The following is a 22,775-nucleotide window of genomic DNA, read 5'->3' as shown; positions in this document are numbered from 1 at the left end:
TGAAATGTTGGAGGTTCAAATCTGGGGAGCGGGGGGAGCTCCCACTGTTAGTCCCAGCTTCTGCCAACCTAGCAGTTCAAAAACATGCAAATGTGAGTAGATCAACGGGTACTGCTCCGAGGGAAGGTAACGGTGCTCCATGCAGTCATGCCGACCACATGACCTTGGAGGTTTCTCTTTGTCATAAGAATGGAGATGAGCACCAATCCACAGAGTTGGACACGACTAGAGTTAATGTCAGGGGAAAACCTTTACCTTTACCTTACTACTTTCCTTAAAAGGCTCCAACTTTTTTAAACACCCAAAATTAGTAATCCTTCCGATTAATTTTTTAGGCCATGGTCCCGGGAGAGGGGTTAATAATCAGAACTCACAGTAATGAATTATAAGTAATACAGTAATGAATTATAAGTAACACAGTGATGTGTAACTAGTTACTTTTGGAATAAAGAGGATGTGATGAAATCACGTTTCAAAAGTAATGTAACAAATACGAGCAGTTTCTTTACTCATGCAGTGAGTAATGTTTTCCAGTTGCCTTCAGACAGTTCAATTAATAATTGAATAATTGCCCAGTACAATTTGATGGTTTATTTTCAATTATTTTCAACATGTTAAGCAACAGTGACGTCTAGTGGTAGTTCAAGGCGTTCAGTCAGAGTTTATTCTATGTGTTGTCAAAGGCTTTCATGGCCGAAGTAGCCAGGCTTTGAAGCTGCAAGGCCATTCAACGCTAATCAAGGCAGCCAATTGCAATATGCACACTTGCCTTAAACAGACGAAGAGTTCTTTCTCCCACCCTGGACAGTATAATTTCTCCAGAGCTGTAGGGTGCAGACATCCTGTGATATTGCGACATGCCTCATTAAGGGCCACATCCACTATTTTAATGTGGTGAGATGTATTCCACACTGAGCACATGTATTCAGCAGCAGAATAGCAAACATGAGCAGGAATGACTCACTAGAAAAGACAATGGTATTTGGGAAAGCAGAAGGCAGTAGGAAAAGAGGAAGACCACATCCCATGGGATGGACTTAATCAAGAAAGCTACAAGGAGTCTGCAATATCAGAATAAGACTTTTGGTCATAGGGTGACTTGGAGATTTCTTATTCATAAAATCTCTATAAGTCAAAGTGGGCTGAACAAAAGTTTCCAACAACAAGCTCAATATGAAGTCCATGTATTATCTTAATTTATGTTTCTATCGCAGATCTCAAGAATTGCCCTGTTTGGCACAGATTATTGCTTGGTATGGAGTTATCACCCACTGCTTGTTGACATGCAAAACTATTTTTATAATGTGTATACTTAGGAAAAGAAAAGCTGTAGCTCCAAGTCCTCCCTTCCTACCCCAACACATGTAGTTTGCATCTGTTGACCCTGTGTATATACCATTATATTGAATAAGGATTGTTCTAAGTAACTCTGGAAGAGCCAAGTTCTTGGAAGGAAGGAATGAACCCAATATGCGTACCATTGTGTGCACCTAACCTCTAATGCAGATCTAGTCCTACTAGGAGGCAGATTAAAAGGGACCGGGCTGTGGCGCATCTCGTTAGTAGCTGCAATAAATCACTACTGACCAAGAGGTCATGAGTTCAAAGCCAGCCCAGGTCAGATTGAGCATCCAACCATTAAAATAGCCCAGCTCATTGTTGGCCTAAGCAACCTGAAAGATAGTTGCATCTATCAAGTAGGAAATTTAGGTACTGCTTATGCAGGGAGGCTAATTTAACTAATTTACAACACCATAAAAATCATCCAGCAGCGTGTAGAAAGAAATGAGGAAGTAATCCATCAAGGACTCAGTGTCACAGTGGATGATGAAGCAGCAGCTCCCCCTGTGGCTGGAATCGAGCATACCCTCATGAAGCTGAAAACTGGAAAATGTTAAATTGCCTCTGTGTCTTTGTCTCTGTCTCTGTCTGTATGTCGTATGGCATTGAATGTTTGCCATGTATATGTACATTGTGATCCGCCCTGAGTCCCCGTTGGGATGAGCAGGGCAGAATATAAATACAGTAGAGTCTCACTTATCCAACACTCGCTTATCCAACGTTCTGGATTATCCAATGCATTTTTGTAGTCAATGTTTTCAATACATCGTGATATTTTGGTGCTAAATTCGTTACTACATAGCATTACTGCGTATTGAACTACTTTTTCTGTCAAATTTGTTGTATAACATGATGTTTTGATGCTTAATCTGTAAAATCATAATGTAATTTGACATTTAATAGGCTTTTCCATAATCCCTCCTTATTATCCAACATATTCGCATATCCAACGTTCTGCCAGCCCGTTTATGTTGGATAAGTGAGACTCTACTGTACTGTAAATAAATTAATTAATGCAGCCACCCTAGGCAGCATATTTCAGGTGCTATGAAAAGACAGCAAAAAGCCAAGTATTAAATTTGTTATTGCATTTTGATTGCAAGAGATGGAAAGTTGTGTTTGGATGTATTTTCTCCTCCTTTGCCACAGATTTGGGGTACTATGAGCCTTAACCACTCTTTGCTGAATTCATAGTAAGGTAAAGGTAAATGTTTCCCCTGATGTTAAGTCCAGTTGTGTCCAACTCTGGGGGTTGGTGCTCATCTCCATTTCTAAGCTAAAGAGCTGGCGTTGTCTGTAGACACCTCCAAGGTCATGTGGCCAGCATGACTGCATGGAGCGCTGTTACCTTCCTGCCGAAGCGGTACCTATTGATCTACTCACATTTGCATGTTTTCGAACTGCTAGGTTGGCAGAAGCTGGAGCTAACAGCGGGCACTCACTCCACTCCCCAGATACGAACCTGCGACACTTCAGTCTGCAAGTTCAGCAGCTCGGCGCTTTAACACACTGCACCACTGGGGGCTCCGCTGAATTCATAAACAGTCTCAAATCATGTATGGGCAATGGGTGTGATTAAACTCCCCCACCCACATACATTCAATTAAGATATGGAAATGGTTTTGACTTCCATTACTGTTGGGATGACTTTGAAAACAGATTGGCACATGCCCAAAGATTGATAGCTTGATCTAAGGAATTTCCCTTTGGCAACCCATGTGAAAAGATGCCTACAGCAGTTGCCTAGTTATGTCTACTTCTGCCAAAATACTTGCTGCATGTGTATGAGATTGTTTTTGTGTACTTTTATTCCAAGATTGAGGACTTCACATAGACAATGCTGTTTCTATATCAGAAAATTTAGATATTTTGAAGTGGCTTAGAAAGTAAATCCATCCAAAGCATTTAAAGCCACGCAATCCTTTTTGCAGCTTGCAGCTAGGTCCTTTTTCTCCACATATGGGATGCCTGAAGCACACTGACAAAACCACAGCTTCTGAAACCTTGAGTCATAGGTGGAGTCATCATAGGAGCTCAGATCAAACAAGCACAGACATTGAAGGAAGATGCCTGGGAGATGCCACAACAAATATAGAACAATGAAGCCAAGCATTGGGAAGATTTTGGCTCTCAGCTGTGTCTCAGCCTCACAGTTTTACCTGCTGTTGTTTAACTTAGGCTTTGTACAGCTGTCCTTTTAGTTGCTCAAGACTGGCTCCCAAAAGTTGCCATGTGATATAGAGCAGACAGTGGCATACTATGGTTCAAATCCCTACCCAGACATTAAGTTCATTTGTGGCAGGTACTGCCACCTTTTTTTCTTGTCAGAAGCAACTTGAGAACATAATGCAATTCACTTCTGGTGTGAGAGAATTGACAGTCTACAGAGATGTTGCCCAGAGGACGCCCAGATGTGTTACCATCCTGCTGGGAGGCTTCTGTCATGTCCCCACAAGCTGGAGCTGACAGACGAGAACTCACCACATCTCATGGATTCGAACTGGCAACCTTCAGGTCAGCAACCCAACCTTCAGGTCAGCAGTCCAGCTGGCACAAGGGTTTAACCCACTGCACCACTGCTACCTAATTTAACCTATAATGTTATTATAAGAATAAGATGAAGAGGGGAATAATTCTATAATGCAATTAAAGTCAGTGCCTTAGAAGGAATTACGTACTGTCTCAGTATTTCCACTTACTATTATGAAGGAGGTAATGAGGACAAAATGTAATATTCAAGTAAACAAGATGTTAGAGCCTAACCGAACAGGCACATGGCCTACAAGGAGGGTGGGTGGGAAATTAAGTTTTTATCTTAAAGAGTTCTTCAAAGACAGATAATTACTAATAAATATGTGATATAATCATACACAGAGCAAGTGATTGCTTGCATGCGTACAAGATGTTGTAGATTACGCAGAAGCAATTTTGCAGTGTGGTGGTACAGCTCAGTGATAGCACATTTGCTTTAAACACATGCATTTCAGCATCCAGCATGGAGGGGATAGCAAAAAAAAGTCTCATTTGAAACCACAGAGAAATGCTTCCACTAATCGCAGACAGTGCTGAACTAGTGTGAGCAATGGTCAGACTCAGCATAAAGGAAATGCTTTATCAGAAGAAAGGCGCAGTCCAATTGGTATCTTCCTTTCTGGTGAGTGTGAAAGAGAGATGGGTAGAAATAGTGGCAATGGTGTCAAAATTGTGACTAAGGACTTGTCTACACTGGCCCAATGCCTCAAATTGGACCAGACGTTGAACCTGGTTGTCCAAATGACATCCAGCAATGGACTAATATTGGAAACTTGTAGAGACAAGATCCTCAAATGTATTACAGACCCAATAGAGGGTTATCAGCAAATTATTATCCCCTTTAAATGACATCCAGGGATTTATTTATTATTTATTTAAAACATTTATATTCCACCCTTCTCACCATGAAGGGGACTCAGGGCGAATCACAACATATATACAGCAAACATTCAATGTCGGAACATTAAATAAGCTATAAATACATAAACATTAAAACAGTTATCTCCACTTAGAATCAATTGTTTAAAATCATCTCAGGTCACCCATACCAGATCTGGTCAGCAGGGTGAAATTCCTATTGCTGCCATTATTGCACTGCCCCAAAAGTGCACACAGCCAAGTTTTGACCATCTCCCTGAAGGACAGGAGGGAGGGGCGGGTCTAATCTCTCCAGGGAGGGAGTTCCATAGCCGGGGGCAGTCACTGAGAAGGCCCTCTCTTTCGTCCCCGCCAATCTCGCCTGTGACGGTGGCAGGACAGAAAGCAGGGCCTCCATGGTGGTTCATGGAGGGAGATGCATTTGGACAGGTAGATCAGGCCGGGGCCATTGCCAGTCTTCCAGTCTTTAACTGGGGCTTATATATATCTGTGGGATGCTAATCAAGGTAGCCCGTTGCAACATTGACACTCTTGCCTCAAACAGACATAGATGTGGGTTAAACGTCAGGAGAGAATCCTTCTGGAACATGGCCATACAGCCTGGAAAACTCACAGCAACGTGCTCCTTTTCCTTTTTGCCTTCATGACAATATGCTCAAAGTACCAAATCAGGAGAGGTAAAACCCATCATTTGGCTAAGCCTTTAAAATTCAATATTAAACAGTTGTGTAAGTTAAACACCTTGTAATAAACCACAGAGCACAGTCTCTTTGGTGAGTTCAGAGGAACACAGATTAGAGGGGAATTAGGTTTTGGACTGTAGCTCCCAGAATCCCCCTGCTAGCAAGACCACTGGAGTTTGGGGTATCTGTGTCTTTTTTTTGAATCGCTATTGATCTTCAGATTTAAATAGATTCAAAAGCATAAAATGTATACACTCATTCTCATGGCATATTTTTCCATTAACATGCACACATAGTATATTACGTTATTACAATAGCAACATGAATATAACAGTGTGCTCAGTCAGAGTGGGCACACAGAAGACTGGGCAACTTGGAAGGCGCTGCGATGCAGAGCCAACCTTAAGAAATGGGGCTACAAAGTGGAGTCCATGACATGCGAGTGTGGAGAAGAGCAAACCACAGACCACCTATTACAATGCAGTCAGAGCCCTGCCACATGCACAATGGAGGACCTACTTACAGCAACACCAGCGGCACTCCAAGTGGCCAGCTACTGGTCAAAGGACATTTAGTATAATGCCAAGTTTTTAACTTTGTTTGTGTTTTTAAATACATTACAACTGTACCTTCAGTTCATTTCTGACATGATAAATAAATAGTCAGAGCAGAATTCCAGATGGTTCTAAATAGGCAATTTTTGGAATTGTAGTCCAAAAAAAGTAACCTTTCTAAACTCTCTCTGAACAAAGGATGATTCCCCAGTAACCACTGTCTCTCACTCATATTCTTAAGCATGCGCCACAAGTCAGGGCCAGGAGCTAGCAAGATGTGTCATGCTTCTAGGAACCAAATGCCTTTAGGGCAAGGGATATGTTTGGTGCGACACACCCAGCAGGCTCCGAGGAGCCATTTGTAGACTTGTCTATAGAAGAAAGGAACCGACAAACCAGGAGCCAAACTAAGCTACCCTGAGGGCACATCCATTTTCCTTCTTCTGTAAAAAACTGTTCTCAGACAAACTTTGTACTTGAAAGTGAAATCATCCACAGACCCTCCATAAAAGTGTTTTTGCTCCGCTTAGAAAAAATAGGACTATTGTGATAGTGTCTGTTCAGTCATGCTTTCCTTGATGCTTCAAAAGAAGTATTAGCATGGGAAGAGAGACTCTATCAGTTCCCTTTAAATCACTATTGATAGTTTAACAGTTATACAGTACAGGTAGACATCAGTCAACAAAACCTCTTTATGAAGTCTTTTTATACCCCCTAGCTCTCCTTCCATCCTCATTCAGTTTAGTTAGAAGCTTTTTTAAAAGCAGCATTGGCATTCAGAAAATAGTGAAGAAACACAGACGTTTGCTGGTGGGCTGTAGTTGCCTGTTAGTAATAAACAATGCCATGTAGCATATGCCGTGAAAGAATGGAGTCTCTTCTAGCTAATCCTCCTTGTTGCTGTTCTTGCCTGCTTTCCTGACTACAACAGGCAAGTTAAACAGCAGCCGTTACAGCAACAAGACAGAGAAAGGAGGAAAAGCAGATAATTTCCTCTCACCAGCTATTTCTAGCATTTCAACAAAGAATAGATCTATACATGTGGCCACCATAATGAAAATTATAAGAAAAGTGAAAGTTGGAAAAAGAAATGGTCAATCCTGGATGCAAATTGGAAGAAACTTTCAAGTGATCGCTAGAAGTATCATATGCTTTTGTTAACTTATGCAAGGCTCATTTGCCTGATTGTTTCGTTTTACATGCCAGTCTTATTAATTTTGAATAGAAAGTTTGGCGAAACATATTGGGCGGCTCTTATTTTTGTGGTGTAGGAATTTATTCCCATTCTTCCCAGGTTATTCCTGCCTCTGGTACCCAATATTCTGTTAAAGAAGTCATGCCTAGAAATGTGTATAATAATAATAATTCTAACCCACCCTCTCCCCCCGAAGGGACTCAGGGCGGCTTCCAAAACAAGGCATGCATTCAATGTCCCATACAACATAAAATAACATTTTAAATTAGTTTGGGCCCTTCCAGATAGGCCCTACATCCCAGGATCTCATCCCAGGTTTTCTGTGTATCCCAGATTATCTGGCAGTGGGGACTCATATAATCCATATTAAATCAGAAAAGCTGGGATCAGATCCTGGGATATAGGGCCTGTCTGGAAGGGCTCTTTGTTAACTACAATACATTATTAGGTTCTTCTCCCAGTATCTTATGGGAGGATAATTAAGTGAATGTATCCATGGTACAGAATCCTTCCCCTGGCTGTGTGTTAGTATTTCAAGAGTTCTTCATTTTTACTAACACACATAATAGTACAATTTTATACATATATAATTAGAAGTCCCATTTTGTTCATTAGGTATAACACTCAGGTAAATTTGTCTAAGATTGTAACATAAATCTTATTTTTGCTATTTTGAAAAGGGAAATGAAGAAAAATGAGGAAGTTTGCCCAATATCACAACTAAGTCAAAGTCAGATTAGGATAATGAAATTAGGCACTCTATTGGGAATTTATAGCTATTAATTTCTGAGAGTTCATAGTCCAAGGTTATCTTCCAAGTTATGTACACAAAGACAAACAAATGGAGTAATTCCTAGTAAATTTCTGCCTGCTGATAAAAATAGCTATACCTGGTACACATTGGTCATTTTCTAAAATTACTGAACTTTCCCCCTAAGTAACTATCTTAAAAATGGGGCTGTATGCACCCAATGAAAACATGTTTATGGCCTCATCTACAATGCATTATATGATCTGTGTAAATCATATTTAACTACACTGAACTGCATTATATGTGTTTACACTGATCATATAATTCACTTTCAAATGATATTATATGGCAATATAGATGAGACCTAGATTGCTCTGTTGCATTTTTCAGTGAGTTGATACTTGTTTTGTTTTTTTCCAATATCCACTGTAAGCTTTCTCAGGCAGAATCAAACTAAGCTCAATATTCATTTTCTACATCAACAGCTGCTAGAAGACATTCAGACACAGAATAAACAATCACTTCGGTGCTCTTAATTTGCCCAAGATTTATGTTTGCTCCCAAAATATTCAATGGAGACATTGAAGGAATTGGTTCCATTTTTAACCATATATTTTTTTCTTCATTACATACCTGAAGTGCTTCTGCTGGTAATCCTTAATGTTCACTTCTAACCCAAATTCCAGATGTTGCTCCACAAGACCCTTTGGACAGCACTCCTGCAGTGGGATGTTGTTTCTAAGTGGTCCTCAAAAACTGCTGAGTGTGTCTAGTATTTAATTCTGTTCACCCGCCCACCCTCCCACCCCCAATACGTAGATTCTCTTTTCCCAAATCCTTTCTCCTAAACAAGTCTTAACAAAGGTGTGTCATGGTTTCCTGCCTTACTCCACCCTATCAATTATCCAACACACCGTGTGTTAAAAAAATCTGCCTCCAGGAATCAAATTTAACTGCTGAGAAGTAAAACATCGACCTACTTGCTTAAATAATCATCCATTTGAAGCATGTAGTGAGCTTGGACCCTGCCACTAGGCTAGTGGGTTTTGGAGCCATGGTAGGCAAATGTCAATAGCTGTCCAATGCTATAAAATTAATTTGCATTAGTAACATTTCTAGATATATTATTGCATTAACTTGAGAGTGAATTTTTCTATCACTAACCTGATTACAGGTATTACAGAAAGAGATGCCACGCAAGCACATTCTGGTGTTTTGTGTTTTCTTCTGCTCTATACAATCTTTGAAAGTCCATCTTCCTTTAGCCTAGAGATGGAAGTATACTCCAAACCAGTGGCTCCATGTAGGTAGCCATGGTAAATTGGAATGCCAGCCAGGAATAGTATGGATAGACTTAGGTTGCATCCAGACTGATTGAAATGTTTTGTTGATTCTTGATACCATCTTGCCCTTGGTCAGCCCCTCTTCCTTTTTCCTTCCATTTTCCCCAGCATCATTGTCTTCTTCAAGCTGTCCTGTCTTCTCATTATGTGGCCAAAGTACTTCATTTTTGCCTCTAATATCCTTCCCTCCAGTGAGCAGTCGGGCATGATTTCCTGGAGGATGGACTGGTTGGATCTTCTTGCGGTCCAAGGTACTCTCAGAATTTTCCTCCAACATCACAGTTCAATAGCGTCTATCTTCCTTCGCTCAGCCTTTCTTATGGTCCAGCTCTCACATCCATAGGTTACTACAGGGAATAGCAATGCTTTAACTATGTGGACCTTCATTGGCAGTGTGATGTTTGTATTCTTCACTATTTTATCGAGATTGGTCATTGTTATCCTCCCAAGAAGTAAACGTCTTCTGATTTCCTGGCTGCAGTAATCTTCGCACCTAGAAATACAAAGTCTGTCACTGCCTCCACATTTTCTCTCTCTATTTCCCAGTTATCAATCAGTCTGGTTGCCATAATCTTGGTTTTTTTATGTTAAGCTGGGTTTTGCTTTTGCACTTTCTTCTTTCATCTTGGTTAGAAGGCTCCTCAGCTTCTCCTTGCTTTCAGCCATCAAAGTGGTATCATCTGCATACCTAAGGTTGTTAATATTTCCTCCGGCAATTTTAACTCCAGCCTTGGATTCATCAAGCCCCACATGTCACATGATGTGTTCAGCATACAAGTTGAATAAGTCAGGTGAGAGTATACATCCCTGCCATACTCCTTTCCCAATCATAAACCAGTCTGTTGTTCTGTGGTCTGTTCTTACTGTGGCTACTTGGTCTTTATACAGATTTCTCAGGAGACAGACAAGGTGACTTGGTATCCCCATACCACCAAGAACTTGCCACAATTTATTATGATCCACACAGTCAAAGGCTTTAGAATAGTCAATAAAACAGAAATAGATGTTTTTCTGAAACTCCCTACCTTCCTCCATTATCCAGCGGATACTAGCAATTTGATCTCTCATTCCTCATTGCCTTTTCTAAACCCAGCTTGTACATCTGGCAACTCTCCCTCCATGTGTTTCTGGAGTCTACCTTGCAGGATCTTGAGCATTACCTTACTGGCATGTGAAATAATTGCTACTGGTAAAAAGTTTGAGCATTCTTTAGAGTTTCCCTTTTTTGGTATGGGGGAAATAAATTGATTTTTTCCAATTTGATGGCCATTCAGATATATATTCACATATGGATTTCTAAAATAAAATAGGGTAAAACAGGAACAAAATCTGGGACTTTGTAATTTATCTGGAAATTCTATTAGTTGTTTAGGGGATCAGCTCTATGTTTAGCTGTGAGAAGATGTATCATTAATCACAAATAGAACTTAAAGCAGTTATTTGTATCAGTGTTCAGCACCAGATGAAGGCTTTGGGTTGACCTGGAACAGAAAGTAAGAAAAAGAACACACAAAAAGACCTATAAAAATAAAAATCGATATCTGGTGACAAACATGTCTCTGAACTTGGTACTTCATATCACCACCATGACTACCATTAATAGGTTGAAAGACTTATTATCCATGAAACTGTCTAATCTTCTTTTTGATAAATGGAGACATGATTGTGAAATGCTACTTTGCAGCCAGTGAACTACAAAGGGAAAAGGTCAGGTAATTTTACCAAAAAATAAAGAAAAGGGGTGGGAGAGCAGGCAGCAAATACTAGATAGAAAAATGGAAGCAAAATCTCAACTGCACAGTCTCTTAGAATGACAAAACCACTGAATCATAGAGTTGTAAGGGGCTTCATAGGTGATCCTTACTAAATATTGACATGTTGGGTAGCAAAATGACTCTTGAAGAAGAACAAAAGCTTCTTCGACCACAAAGCAGGACCCCATGAGGTAAAGAATTGGGCATTCAGATGTTTGGTGAGCCCACCAGAACAAAATAGTTTGGTCTGTGAAAGGACTTCTTCAGAGAGAGGCAATGAAGACCACTTTGTGCTTTCCTATCTCAAGTAGTGGGATATTATGTTTTATCTCTGAACAAGTCAGGCATTCTTCTTTTTGGAATTGGACACATTGAACACAGAGTCTGCATATCCTTTAATTTCAAACATTTTGGTACCTGGGTGTGAACAGTGGAGAGAAGCTTGGGAATAAGGAGTTGTGCCACACTGTGAGACAAGTGTGAACAATACGTAAAACTGCTTCTTCTACATACAGTAAATGTCCTGTACTGATAGTAGCCCAACTTCCATGTTACCCTTTCCCTGCAAAGGGAGAAGAATTTGAAAAAGTAAAGACAGACCATCCCTTGATCCCAAGGGTAAAATATTCATAACACTTTAGCTGTATGATTCATATCCAGCATCCGTCATCACTTGCAGAAATGTGTCATATCACCAAGGAAGACTCAGGGAAGGGCTGTGATTCAGTGGCAGAGCACATGTTCCACAATATGCGCCCAGACGTTCTCAAGTTCAAGCCCATGTAATTCTAGAAAAAGAAACCAGAAGATCAGTCACCACTCAAGAGCTTATCACACCACCTTGTAACACTCAATTGCACAGTGTCATCTTTGTCTGTAGCTAATCACACAATGTTATAACCTCCTTGGTGATGAACCATGCAGTGTCAAGATTGGACATTTGGAAAGTTATTATTTTCCCTTTTGAAATAATCCACCAACAACTCTTTCCCATTATAGTTTAGTAATCACTTTCTGTAGGCAATACTGTGCCAGATGGATCAATAGACTGATTGGGAATACAGTAGAGTCTCGCTTATCCAATGTTCTGTATTATCCAACACAATCTGCCTCTTGCCCAGATGCACAGCTTTTTCTCTAGGCAGCAATTCTATCTCTATTTGTAGTCAATTTTTAGTAGTCAATGTTATTGCAGTCAATGTTTTAAATACATTGTGATGTTTTGGTGCTAAATTCATAAATACAGTAATTACTACATATCGTTACCATGTATTGAACTGCTTTTTCTGTCAACATGATGTTTTGGTGCTTAATTTGTAAAATCATGATATATTTAGACGTTTAATAGACTTTTTCTTAATCCCTCCTTATTATCCATCATTTTTGCTTATCCAACATTTTGCCAGCCTGTTTATGTTGGATAAGCGAGACTCTACTGTAAGTCATTTTTTCATCATTTTTATCATCTATTGTGAAATCAATAGATTAAGAAACCGGATACATGTTTCTTGGCAACTAACTATTTATGAATTTCCATGAATCATCTGTGTCTATCTTAACTTCTGATTTTTTTCAAGTAGAATAGAAAGCTGTTCAGAGGAAATAGAAAAACACACTATTGAAAAATGATGACTCAGGACATTCAAAAGGTTCTCTTACCACCCAGTTCTTCTAACCAAGATTCACTATACAAGTAGCAATCAAAAGCTAGATCCAATCAATAATTTATCATATATCAATGCAATGAATAACATTCTCAAGTTTCTTTTCCATGTTATTTTAGAGGCATTTTGACAGGAATTTGTTTTTAAAAAATTGTGCCCTGCCCTTAGTAGTCTTAAGAATTTTTAAAAGAAAGAATGGATGTGTAATGAAGTAACACACTGAATGAGTAACACACTGAATCACTTTTAAAACACTGTTAACAAGTAGCAACAATTAATTGTTTGTCAAGCACATTAATAATAGTAACATATGAGATATAAAATGCTGTACTCAAATGTAATGAGTATCTTTTTTGGCTTAATTGTTTAGTCAAAATGTAGATGTGCATTACATTCAATGGCGCATTACAATCGTGCGGCAAAAGGTGCCTCTGTCCCTCCGTCAGGCTGAGCGTAGCAATCTCGCGAGCCCCAGCCTGATGGTGGAGCAGCTTTCCTCCCTAGCTGAGAGACAAAGGAAAGGGCACCCTTTCCCACCCCAAGCCCCATTCTCCTTCGTCTGAGAGGCAAAAGAGATGGAGTGCCCCTTCCCTTCCCAAGCCATTTCCCTCCCCAAGCCAAAGGAGAAAGGGCACCCTGTTCCACCCAAAGCTCCATTGTCCTTTGTCTCTCAGCTGAGAGACAATGGAGAAACCGCACCCCTTTAGAAAAGGATTTTCTAAAGGAAGGAGAATTGGCATCTTCCACCAAGCCGATGGAAATGACAACTTGGGGAATCTAACAGAGCAACAGCCCACAGATGCAACAAAAGTAGAAGAAATACACTAGGCAGTCAATGTGAGGAGCAGGAGAAGTAACTTTTCGGAAATCACAAGTGGGTGCATTAGTTAAGGTAAAAGGTAAAGGTTTCTCCCTGACATTGTCTAGTCGTGTCTGACTTTGGGGTTTGGTGCTCATTTCCATTTCTAAGCTGAAGGTTGTCTGTAGACACCTCCAAGGTCATGTGGCCAGCATGACTGCATGGAACGCCATTACCTTCCGCCGGAGCGGTACCTGTTGATCTACTCACGTTTGCATATTTTTAAACTGCTAGGTTGGCAGAAGTTGGGGCTAACAGCGGAAGCTCACCCTGTTCCCTGGATTCAAACCACTGACCTTTCAGTCAGCAAGTTCAGCAGCTCAACGGTTTAACCCGCTGTGCCACCGGGGACTAGTTAGTTAGAGATCTTCGATTTAAGGAGCAAGCATGCTAATGGCTTGGGAAAAGAAACTAAACTTTATTGTATGTATTCCAGTCTAAGATAGAAATATTACTTAGGATGCTGAACTAAAGTAGCTATAGCTACATCTTGGTCCTTATCTATACTGACCCATTCTGGGATATGATCCAGTATGCTGAATCGGGCATGAAAGTAGTTTGTAAATGGACTCTTTTAGCTTCTGCAGAAGCAGGAGCCCAGTGGTGACAAACACAGTTTGGTGCCACTGACAAGCCACCCTAAATGCTCCCCTCTCTCACCCTTTCCAGTGCTCCCCATTGCCACATCTGATGTTGGGGGAACAAAGGGGAAGGGTAGGTGCTCTGTTGTGGATGCAGACCCCACATAATGCCATCCTTTTCTCCAGGCCATGCAACCTGGAGAACACAGGATGACAATCAGGTCAGTTATGTCCGGTTCCGATTGAGAACCAGCTCAGCTGACCATAAGTCAGGGGAAACTCTGAATCCTAGAGCAAGATTTAGGCTTTATCCTGACTTTGGGTAACATGCAGAGATGGCCTTGCCTTGTGTTATCATGGATCAGCCCCATGAAGCATGCAGATACTGTGGGGCTGATCCAATTCTCTTTTTAAAAAATCTTTTTGGCATGTTTGTTTATTGGGCTGATCCAATTCTTTACTGACTTGAATTGTTAATGTAAATGTGGAAAACTAAGAGAATAGTCATGGTGACAGGAAGAGAAACATCCATGAGTATCAGTTTACATCACAAATTTATCATGATAGGTAGACATAGATATACTTCAGGTCAGAGCCGGCCCTAGGTATTTTTCAAAAATTTTGCCCCCCCCCCCCCCCCCAAACCAATCACTGGAAAATAAAAGCATTGGATAAGTGAAAATGTTGGATAATAAGGAGGGATTAAGGAAAAGCCTATTAAACATCAAATTACATTAAGATTTTACAAATTAAGCACCAAAACATCATGTTTTACAAGAAATCAACAGAAAAAGCAGTCTCAACTGCGCCCCCGTATGTTTTGTGCCCCAAACGACCGCTTAATTCGCCTCATTGTTGGACCGGCTCTGCTTCAGGTCACTCAAAGTGTTTTTATGTTTCAGTCTGTTCCCAAATGCCACAGTCTGAGAATGGGAGATTTATTTTATTTATCATATCAGAAGTGAAACTGAGGGTACAGTTGTAATGTATTTGAAAACATAAACAAATTTAAAAATTTGACATTATACTAATTGTCCTTTGACCAGTAGCTGGCTACTTGAAGTGCCTCTGGTGTTGCTATAAGAAGGTCCTCCATTGTCCATGTGGCAGGGCTCAGGCTGCATTGTAATAAGTGGCCTGTGGTTTGCTCTTCTCCCCACTCGCATGTCGTGGACTCCACTTTTGGCCCCATTTCTTAAGGTTGGCTCTGCATCTCGTGGTGCCAGAGCGCAGTCTGTTCAGCGCCTTCCAAGTCACCCAGTCTACTGTGTGCCCAGGAGGGAGTCTCTCATCTGGTATCAGCCATGGGTTGGGGTTCCGAGTTTTAGCCTGTCACTTTTGGACTCTCGCTTGCTGAGGTGTTCCTGCTGATATCTCTGTAAATCTTAGAAAACTATTTCTTGATTTAAAACATTGGCATGCTGACTGATATCTGAACAGGGGATGGACCAGAGAGGTCACTGCCTTGGTCCTTTCATTGCTGGCTGCTGCTTCCCGGCAGATGTCAGATGGTGCAATGCCAGCTAGGCAGCATACTTTCTCCAGTGATGTGGGGCATAGACATCCTGTGATAATGTGGCATGTCTCATTAGGAGCCACATCCACTGTTTTAACATGGTGAGATGCATTCCACACGAGGCATGTGTATTCAGCACAGAGTAGCAAAGTGCAAGGGCAGATGTCGGAGAATGGGAGATAAAGAGTATTATAAGAAAAGGAAGAAAGGAGAAGACTTCTACATATTCCCCACTTTAATACCATATTGGGAGGGATGTTAGTTGAGGAAAAATGGTAGTATGTCCCAATTCTTTGCTTAGGACTATACTTTTTTTGCTAAAGTAATGCAACAGGGCTGGATTATTTCCCAGTGTAGAGAAGGAGCGCAATTTCTGCCATACCATCATCACCATTTCTCCTACTAAACAGAACGTGCCTCACCAAACCACAAAACCCATTATTCCATAGGATAGTAGTTCAAGTGGAATCGTAGCATTGTAATGTGTATTGTGAATAGGGCACTGAATGCTTACAAAAACATTATGCATACCATCAAACAGATTGTGGAATGCTGCAATACATCTAATTATCAGTCTTGTTTCAGCATGATTAAAATCTGATTAACACATGGAATAATCCAAGACAAGATAATTTTAAATGGAGTGATACTGAACTAGTAGCCCGTGGGCTGGATCAAGCCCTTAATGCAGTTTTACCTAGCTCCCTTTCAAATTTAACTCACTATTGAAGAAACAGGCTACCTAAGATACATGATACATATATGCTGATTTTATCCCATTGCTTCTTTAGGGGCATTTTTAAAAAGGAGGTGCAATTCATCAGCTATCTCATTATGAGTTTAAACAAAAGTACACGCATTTACAACCTAGAAGTTTGTGTCTTCCATGTAAGAGGTGTGGTGAATTTTTTCTGGGTTTTACTCAACACATTCGTCATGCTCAGCATCTTGTATAGCTCTAGTGAAGCTGGAATAAAACCCAGAGCATTCACTGTACTGTGACATGGAAGCCACATGGTACTTGTGACCCTATAGCCTAGTCAACAGCCCCACAGAACCCAAATGTTTATGCTTTGTACCTCTAACTGCAAAGTTCTCAAATATCTACAAGAAGATCTAGATAAGCTATGAAAACGGCACATGGAGAATGGTGTAGCCTCTGAGCACAAAGAACTTGAGCACTTCTACTTTAAAGAGACGTCTACTGATGAAAGGTAAAAGGGTTCTTGTTTGCATTCACATCACTTTACGATTATAGTGATTCTAACATGGGGTTTTCTTAGCCAAAAGTTTTCAGAGGGATTTTCCTCTGAGGCTGAAGAGTTTGACTTGACTTTGGAATATTCTTTGGTTCTATACCTGAACATACCTTTCCCTTTCCTCTGTCTATCTGTCTGTCTGTCTGTATTTTGTCATGCGCTGGGCCTGTGACTGACTGTCTGTTATATAGGACATACGCTTTATGCCCAGCGGGAAGCCAGGGGCCTAAAGAAGGGTAGTTGAGGAATTTTCCTGAAAAGATGGCCTTGAAGTCTTTAAAGAAATAACGAAGTCTTTATTGACGAACAAATAATAAATCTTCAAGAAGTCTTGTCCCACAGGACAGGCGATAGGCTTTGAATAACTGTGAAAACCCTCTTATAACCCCTCCCAGGCTATCTGTTATCTGGGCCTAGCTAGTCTGGGACCCACTGCCAACTCCAAGTGCGTCTGGTTGTTGAGTGGACCTACCAGCCAATGGCTTGCAGATGTTTCTGTGCTGTTGTTCTGTATCCCTGGACAGTCAATATCCCTGGGGTTCTTTAACCTTGGTGCTCTTTATCCCCGGTGGTCTTGAAATAAGAAGCCTTTTACGGGACGAGCTGGTCTATGTCCTACAGCTGAACTTCCCAAGAGAGACTAACTTAAAAATGGCTCCTTCCCTCCCAGAGCCCTGAACAGGGGGCGGAACCAAACTTAATGGTGATTGACAGGTGGCCTGTCCTATGGCTGCAAACATTTGCAGCAAGAAAGTAAAATAGAAGGTTCTGGTACAGCTGTACCAGCACTGTCTGTCTGTCTGTCTGTCTGTCTGTCTGTCTGTCTGTCTGTCTGTCTGTCTATCTATCTATCTATCTATCTATCTCTATCATTTCTCTTCTTCACATACTTAACAAATTGGTTTGTCTATAGAGGATATTGTTCAAAGATAAAACTTAGGAACATGCTAAAATTGAATTTGGGGCAGGGAGGCATTATTATTCCTAATCACCATTTAAGAAAGATCTAGGAGGGGTCGACAGTAATATTTGCAGCAAAGCTCTCCATTATGTTATCCTTACATAGCCCATGATGTATGACTGGTAAGGGGATCCAGCTTTGTTTATCACTTGACACTGAGGACTGGGAAGCCCTGGCCCTTGAGTGCTCTAGCTGGAGGTCAGCTGTGACCAGCAGCACTGTGGAATTTGAAGAGGCATAAATGGAGAAATGTGCCAAGAGGAAGGTGTGTCAAGCCAACCCTGACCGGGACCGTCTTCCACCTGAAAACTAATGCTATCACTGTGGAAGAACATGTGGGTCAAAAATAGGGCTCTATAGTCACCTACGTGTCCATTGCCAAGACACTACACAAGGAGGGCCATCATACTCAGACAACGAGGGGTCGCCTAATGAATGAATGAACCACTTGACAGATTCACACAGATGAAAGACCATTCCTTAAGCATTCCTGCTTTGGAAACAGTCATCCATGGTAATTGTCAGTAAGGAAGGCTTGGGTTTTTTATTTCTTTGATGACTCAGGAAATAGTTGAAATCATAGCTTACACCCTTAACATCACATGAAAATAATATGTAGACCCTGAAGTCAGCAACATGTGGCCTTCCAGATTTCATGCAAATACTCACAAGCCCTAACAAGACCAGTCAATGTGGGATATAACCAAAAACATTTGGAGGGCCACAAGTTGCTGACACATAATGTAGGCAGTTGTCTGCAGATTGAGTTGTATATGGTCTACATGTTTATGTACTTTTGCAACTTAAAATCTGCATTGGGTCTGATGCTCAAAGCAGCACCTTCAGTTGCATTAAGGTAAATAAAGGATGCAGAATCTGGCCTTTAGCATTGCAGAGAAAGTTCACAGTCAGATATTATAGAAGGTGGTACATTTTGCCAAAACAATATTATTTTTATTTATTTATTTATTTATTTACATCACTTTTACCCCGCCCTTCTCACCTGGAGGGACTCAGGGCAGCTTACAACAGTCGGCAATTATATTGCCCAAAATACATTCAACAGTAACAGAATCCATAAACAATAAAACAGTACCGCATTAATTAAAACTCTAATTAAAATCTGTTAAACCATGAATTATAAAATTTAAAATGCATATATAGTTAAGTTTGTCCACTAACACCTTCGCGTACCCCTTGATTCACATCATATCGACCTCAGAAGTTACTCCTCAAACACTTGAGTACATAGCCATGTCTTCACGGCTTTCCTGAAACCTAGGAGAGTTGGAGCTTGTTGAACATTACTGGGGAGGGCATTCCACAACCGGGGAGCCACCACCGAGAAGGCCCTGTCCCTCGTTCCCACCAGCCGCGCCTGCGAGGCAGGTGGGACCGAAAGCAGGGCTCTCCAGATGATCTTAACACCCTAGTTGGTTCATAGGAGGAGATACGTTCGGACAAGTAGTTTGGGCCAGAACCGTTTAGGGCTTTGTTAGTTACAGCTTTGTTAATTAGGTCTTCCTTGTTGGACCTGGTTCATTAAACGTAATTTTATTGTGATACACACAATCCTTCAAAGGAGACAAAAACACCGTAACATCTCTGATTTTTTTTTCACAAAGAGATTTTAAAGAGATAAAGGGGAAATTCTAGCACTGGACTGAATGTTCAGCAGAACTGGTTTCATGGTGACTGCTTTTTTATTTATGAAAAATGAATTTTTGAGTGTGATACATAGTTAAGACAAGACACCTAGCGTAACTGTAGCATACCAATTTAGAAGAGTGAGAGATTTTCTTATTTCTTGTGGCATGCTATTGTGATTTCTTGGGCGATGTTTCCATCCTAAATAGCCTGCATTTTCTTGTCTCTTGCGTGCCAAATGCAGCTGCATTTCCTGGGGCGTATAACATGGGCCTACCAAGTGCAGACTTGCAACAATGGCAATCCTTTATTAAAAGGAACATTCCAGAGGCATAAATATTACCATCGCATTTACATGGGCAGACACCTATAAGCACCACTTTATACAAGATGAGACATGAAAAAAGAACATCAACAGACTCACTTCCTTGTGCCTGCTTCTCACGTGGCAGCCAAATACTTCCTGGCTCTATGTTTTGAGTTGCTTACAGTGCAACCTTATACATATCTACTCAGATGTAGGGCAACAAGACAGGTGCAGTGGATTACATGTAGAGGTCACTATTGTTGGGGATTCTGGATGATAGGTAGAAGCTCTTACGTGTGCCCATGAACCCAGAGTCACCCTGCAGAATGATGCACCACTCAGCTTTGCAGAACAAATAACACAGGAACTTTTACTAAGTCCATGAGATCAACAGAACAATGGTATTTATAATAGTCCCTCTGACAGAAATCAGCAGTCATAAACAGCCCTCTCTTTGTCCATAAATCTGCTTCAGTGAAGATCAGCAGCAAGCAAGGCCTCAGAAATAGTCAGGCCTCTCTGAGTACAGAGCCATCTTCTTTCCAGCCAGTATTCAGTAGACTCACGTGCACGCACGAACACACACATGCACACACACAGAAACCTGTTCAAACCGGTTCCCCAGCAGCAGGACAGCAACAGTTGCAAATCGATTCCCAGGTCCTTGCAAACTCAGCCAATTGGCTTCATGCATTTGATTTTCCGGTTACCGGTAACACACATATAGTATCTTTGCAAACCATGACAACTATTGGCAGGCAAGTGGTTGCTAATTCATCTACTTGATGGCACTTACAGAGGGAGGATAAATTACCTTCCTCATTATTACTGGAGGTTCCTTAAGTCTTAAGACACTCACAAACACCAAGCATATGTAGAAGTTCTCTCCATAAATTCAATGTAGCTTGTGTGTCATGTTGACTTTTGGCAGGCTCAAGAAGTTCATAGAGTATTGTTAGGCAAGGAATACTCAGATGTGGTTTTGTCAGTTCCTTCCTTTGAAATATGACCTACAACACCTGATATTAGAAATAGCAATTGTAATGAAAAGATTTAGCAAACAAGCCTTCATAAAAATGGGCAATGATGGTCCACTCCAACTCAAGCACTCAAAATGGTTCCACCATCTCTCTGCTGGGCTGTGTGTAGCTCAAAAAACAAGACAAGGAAGGAGGAAGGGCTGTCTTTCTTTCTCTGGTTTGGGCAAGAAAGGGGTGATGGCATTGAAGTGTTTGTCTTGTCGCTGTTTTCATACTTGGTCACTAATAAAGGCAGGCTGTTTGCCTTGCTCTTCCCAACTCTTTTTCCCCAGGCTGCATTCTCATTGTTATTCTTCATTTATATACCTTTCCCTCTCTGTATTTATACAGAGCAGTGGTTCTCAACCTGTGGGTCCCCAGATGTTTTGGCCTTCAACCCCCATAAATCCTAACAGCTGGTAAACTGGCTGGGATTTCTGGGAGTTGTAGGCCAAAACACCTGGGGACCCCAGGCTGAGAACTACTGGTATAAGGCTTCGGTGGAGGTCTTTGTTAGGAACAGTTGTTTTATCCATACCTATGCCCCTTGGCAGGTGTACACATGCTGTTTTAAAAAACATGATAAAAGAGCTGAGTTTGAAGGTTTCAGAGCTCATGTTCTTACAATAATACGATAGGTTTCCCTTTGAACACTGTGTTGTATGCTGTTGCTTTTTATTACAGGGCTAGCACTAAAGGCTGTGTGTGAGATCAAAGACTGAAGGCACGAATGGTATTTATATTGAACAGTATGAACTGTTTGATGTGACAATGAAAGGGGGAAAACATCATAATTCAAAGCTTCTATGTATCAAATTTTTCACAGGAGGCAAAGAAGAAACTGGGATTTTGTTAAATTTTATGGTCTCACTTCAGCTGTACATTAACTTTGCAATACAAGTATGATTGTACTATCATCAATTATGAATATTCTGTTCTTATTTTGCACACCTTTGTATCACCTCTAACTTTAAACTGAATGGTCATCAATTCTATTTTTTGCAATTCCATTTTTTATTTGTCCACACTGTTTATTAGTTTTGTTCTGTTTTCACAAATATGGGGGTATGTGCATATGTATGTACACAACTGATAAAAGAGGATAATGTTTCTTACAGCTTTTATAAAATTTATTCAGTTTATATATAAACGTGAAGTGTCAGAAGACCTTGTTGGTTTGGGGGAAGCATACTACTACAGTTACCACTCCCAATAGTATTATTTAAAGATGGCTAATGATTAATAGTTCCTCTCTTTCACACTGTTAAAAACCTCCCAATATCGCTTCTCCCGAGCCCCTAGCAGCGAAGTGGGTTAAACTGCTGAGCTGCTGAACTTGCAGACTGAAAGGTTGGCGTTTTGAATCTGGGGAGCGGGGTGAGCTCTTGCTGTTAGCCCCAGCTTCTGCCAACCTAGCAGTTTGGAAACATGCAAATGTGAGTAGATCAATAGGTACAGCTCTGACGGGAAGATAATGGTGCTCCATGCAGTCATGCCAGCCACATGACCTTGGAGGTGTCTACGGACAGCATTGGCTCTTCGGCTTAGAAATGGAGATGAGCACCAACCCCCAGAGCCGGACACGACTAGACTTAATGTCAAAGAGAAACCTTTACCCTTAATTATTAATAATTCCTCTCTTTCACACTGTTAAAAACCTCCCAGTATCCCTTCTCCAGATGGAAGGGAAGGGAGGAGGAGACAGATTTATATGCTCAAAAACAGAAGTAGAGTTTATACAAGTTACACTTGCAGACTAGAACTCCCAGAATCTCTCTGGCCAGGAGGGTTCAAATAAATGTAATCCAAAATAATTTTTTCCAAGTTTGCAGCTAAGAGAACTCCACTTTGTCTTTGCCTAGGCTTCTGGCCATATACCGTTTAATCACCTTCCTTTTTTCTGTGATAGAAAAACACACGCCCAGAGCCC

The 22,775-nt window shown here is 40.9% G+C and overlaps 1 protein-coding gene and 1 long non-coding RNA gene across 4 annotated transcripts in view; both read right to left on the bottom strand.

Annotated features, from left to right (window-relative positions):
• The window catches only part of col17a1 (collagen type XVII alpha 1 chain), an 83,675-nt gene extending 74,915 nt beyond the window's left edge, over window positions 1–8,760 (bottom strand). For 2 of the 3 annotated variants that reach the window (XM_062976288.1, XM_062976289.1), the window contains exon 1: window positions 8,569–8,758. The gene's annotated coding sequence lies outside the window, so the exon portion shown is untranslated. Of the gene's footprint in view, window positions 1–8,568 lie in introns of all 3 variants that reach the window. The other variant, XM_062976290.1, reaches the window with a different exon arrangement.
• Window positions 8,761–11,408: 2,648 nt separating this feature from the next.
• On the bottom strand, window positions 11,409–17,686 carry LOC134297780 (uncharacterized). Its single transcript, XR_010004650.1, has 2 exons — window positions 17,384–17,686; window positions 11,409–11,820 (listed from the first exon to the last, which is right to left on the bottom strand). It is a non-coding gene; the product is annotated as an uncharacterized LOC134297780 (long non-coding RNA).
• Between the last annotated feature and the right edge of the window lie 5,089 nt (window positions 17,687–22,775).

Source organism: Anolis carolinensis, chromosome 3 (assembly GCF_035594765.1).
Source record: "Anolis carolinensis isolate JA03-04 chromosome 3, rAnoCar3.1.pri, whole genome shotgun sequence".
Taxonomy (NCBI): Eukaryota; Metazoa; Chordata; class Lepidosauria; order Squamata; family Dactyloidae; genus Anolis; species Anolis carolinensis.
The sequence above is the reverse complement of the archived record's forward strand: the minus strand, read 5'-3'. Positions and strand labels throughout refer to the sequence as shown.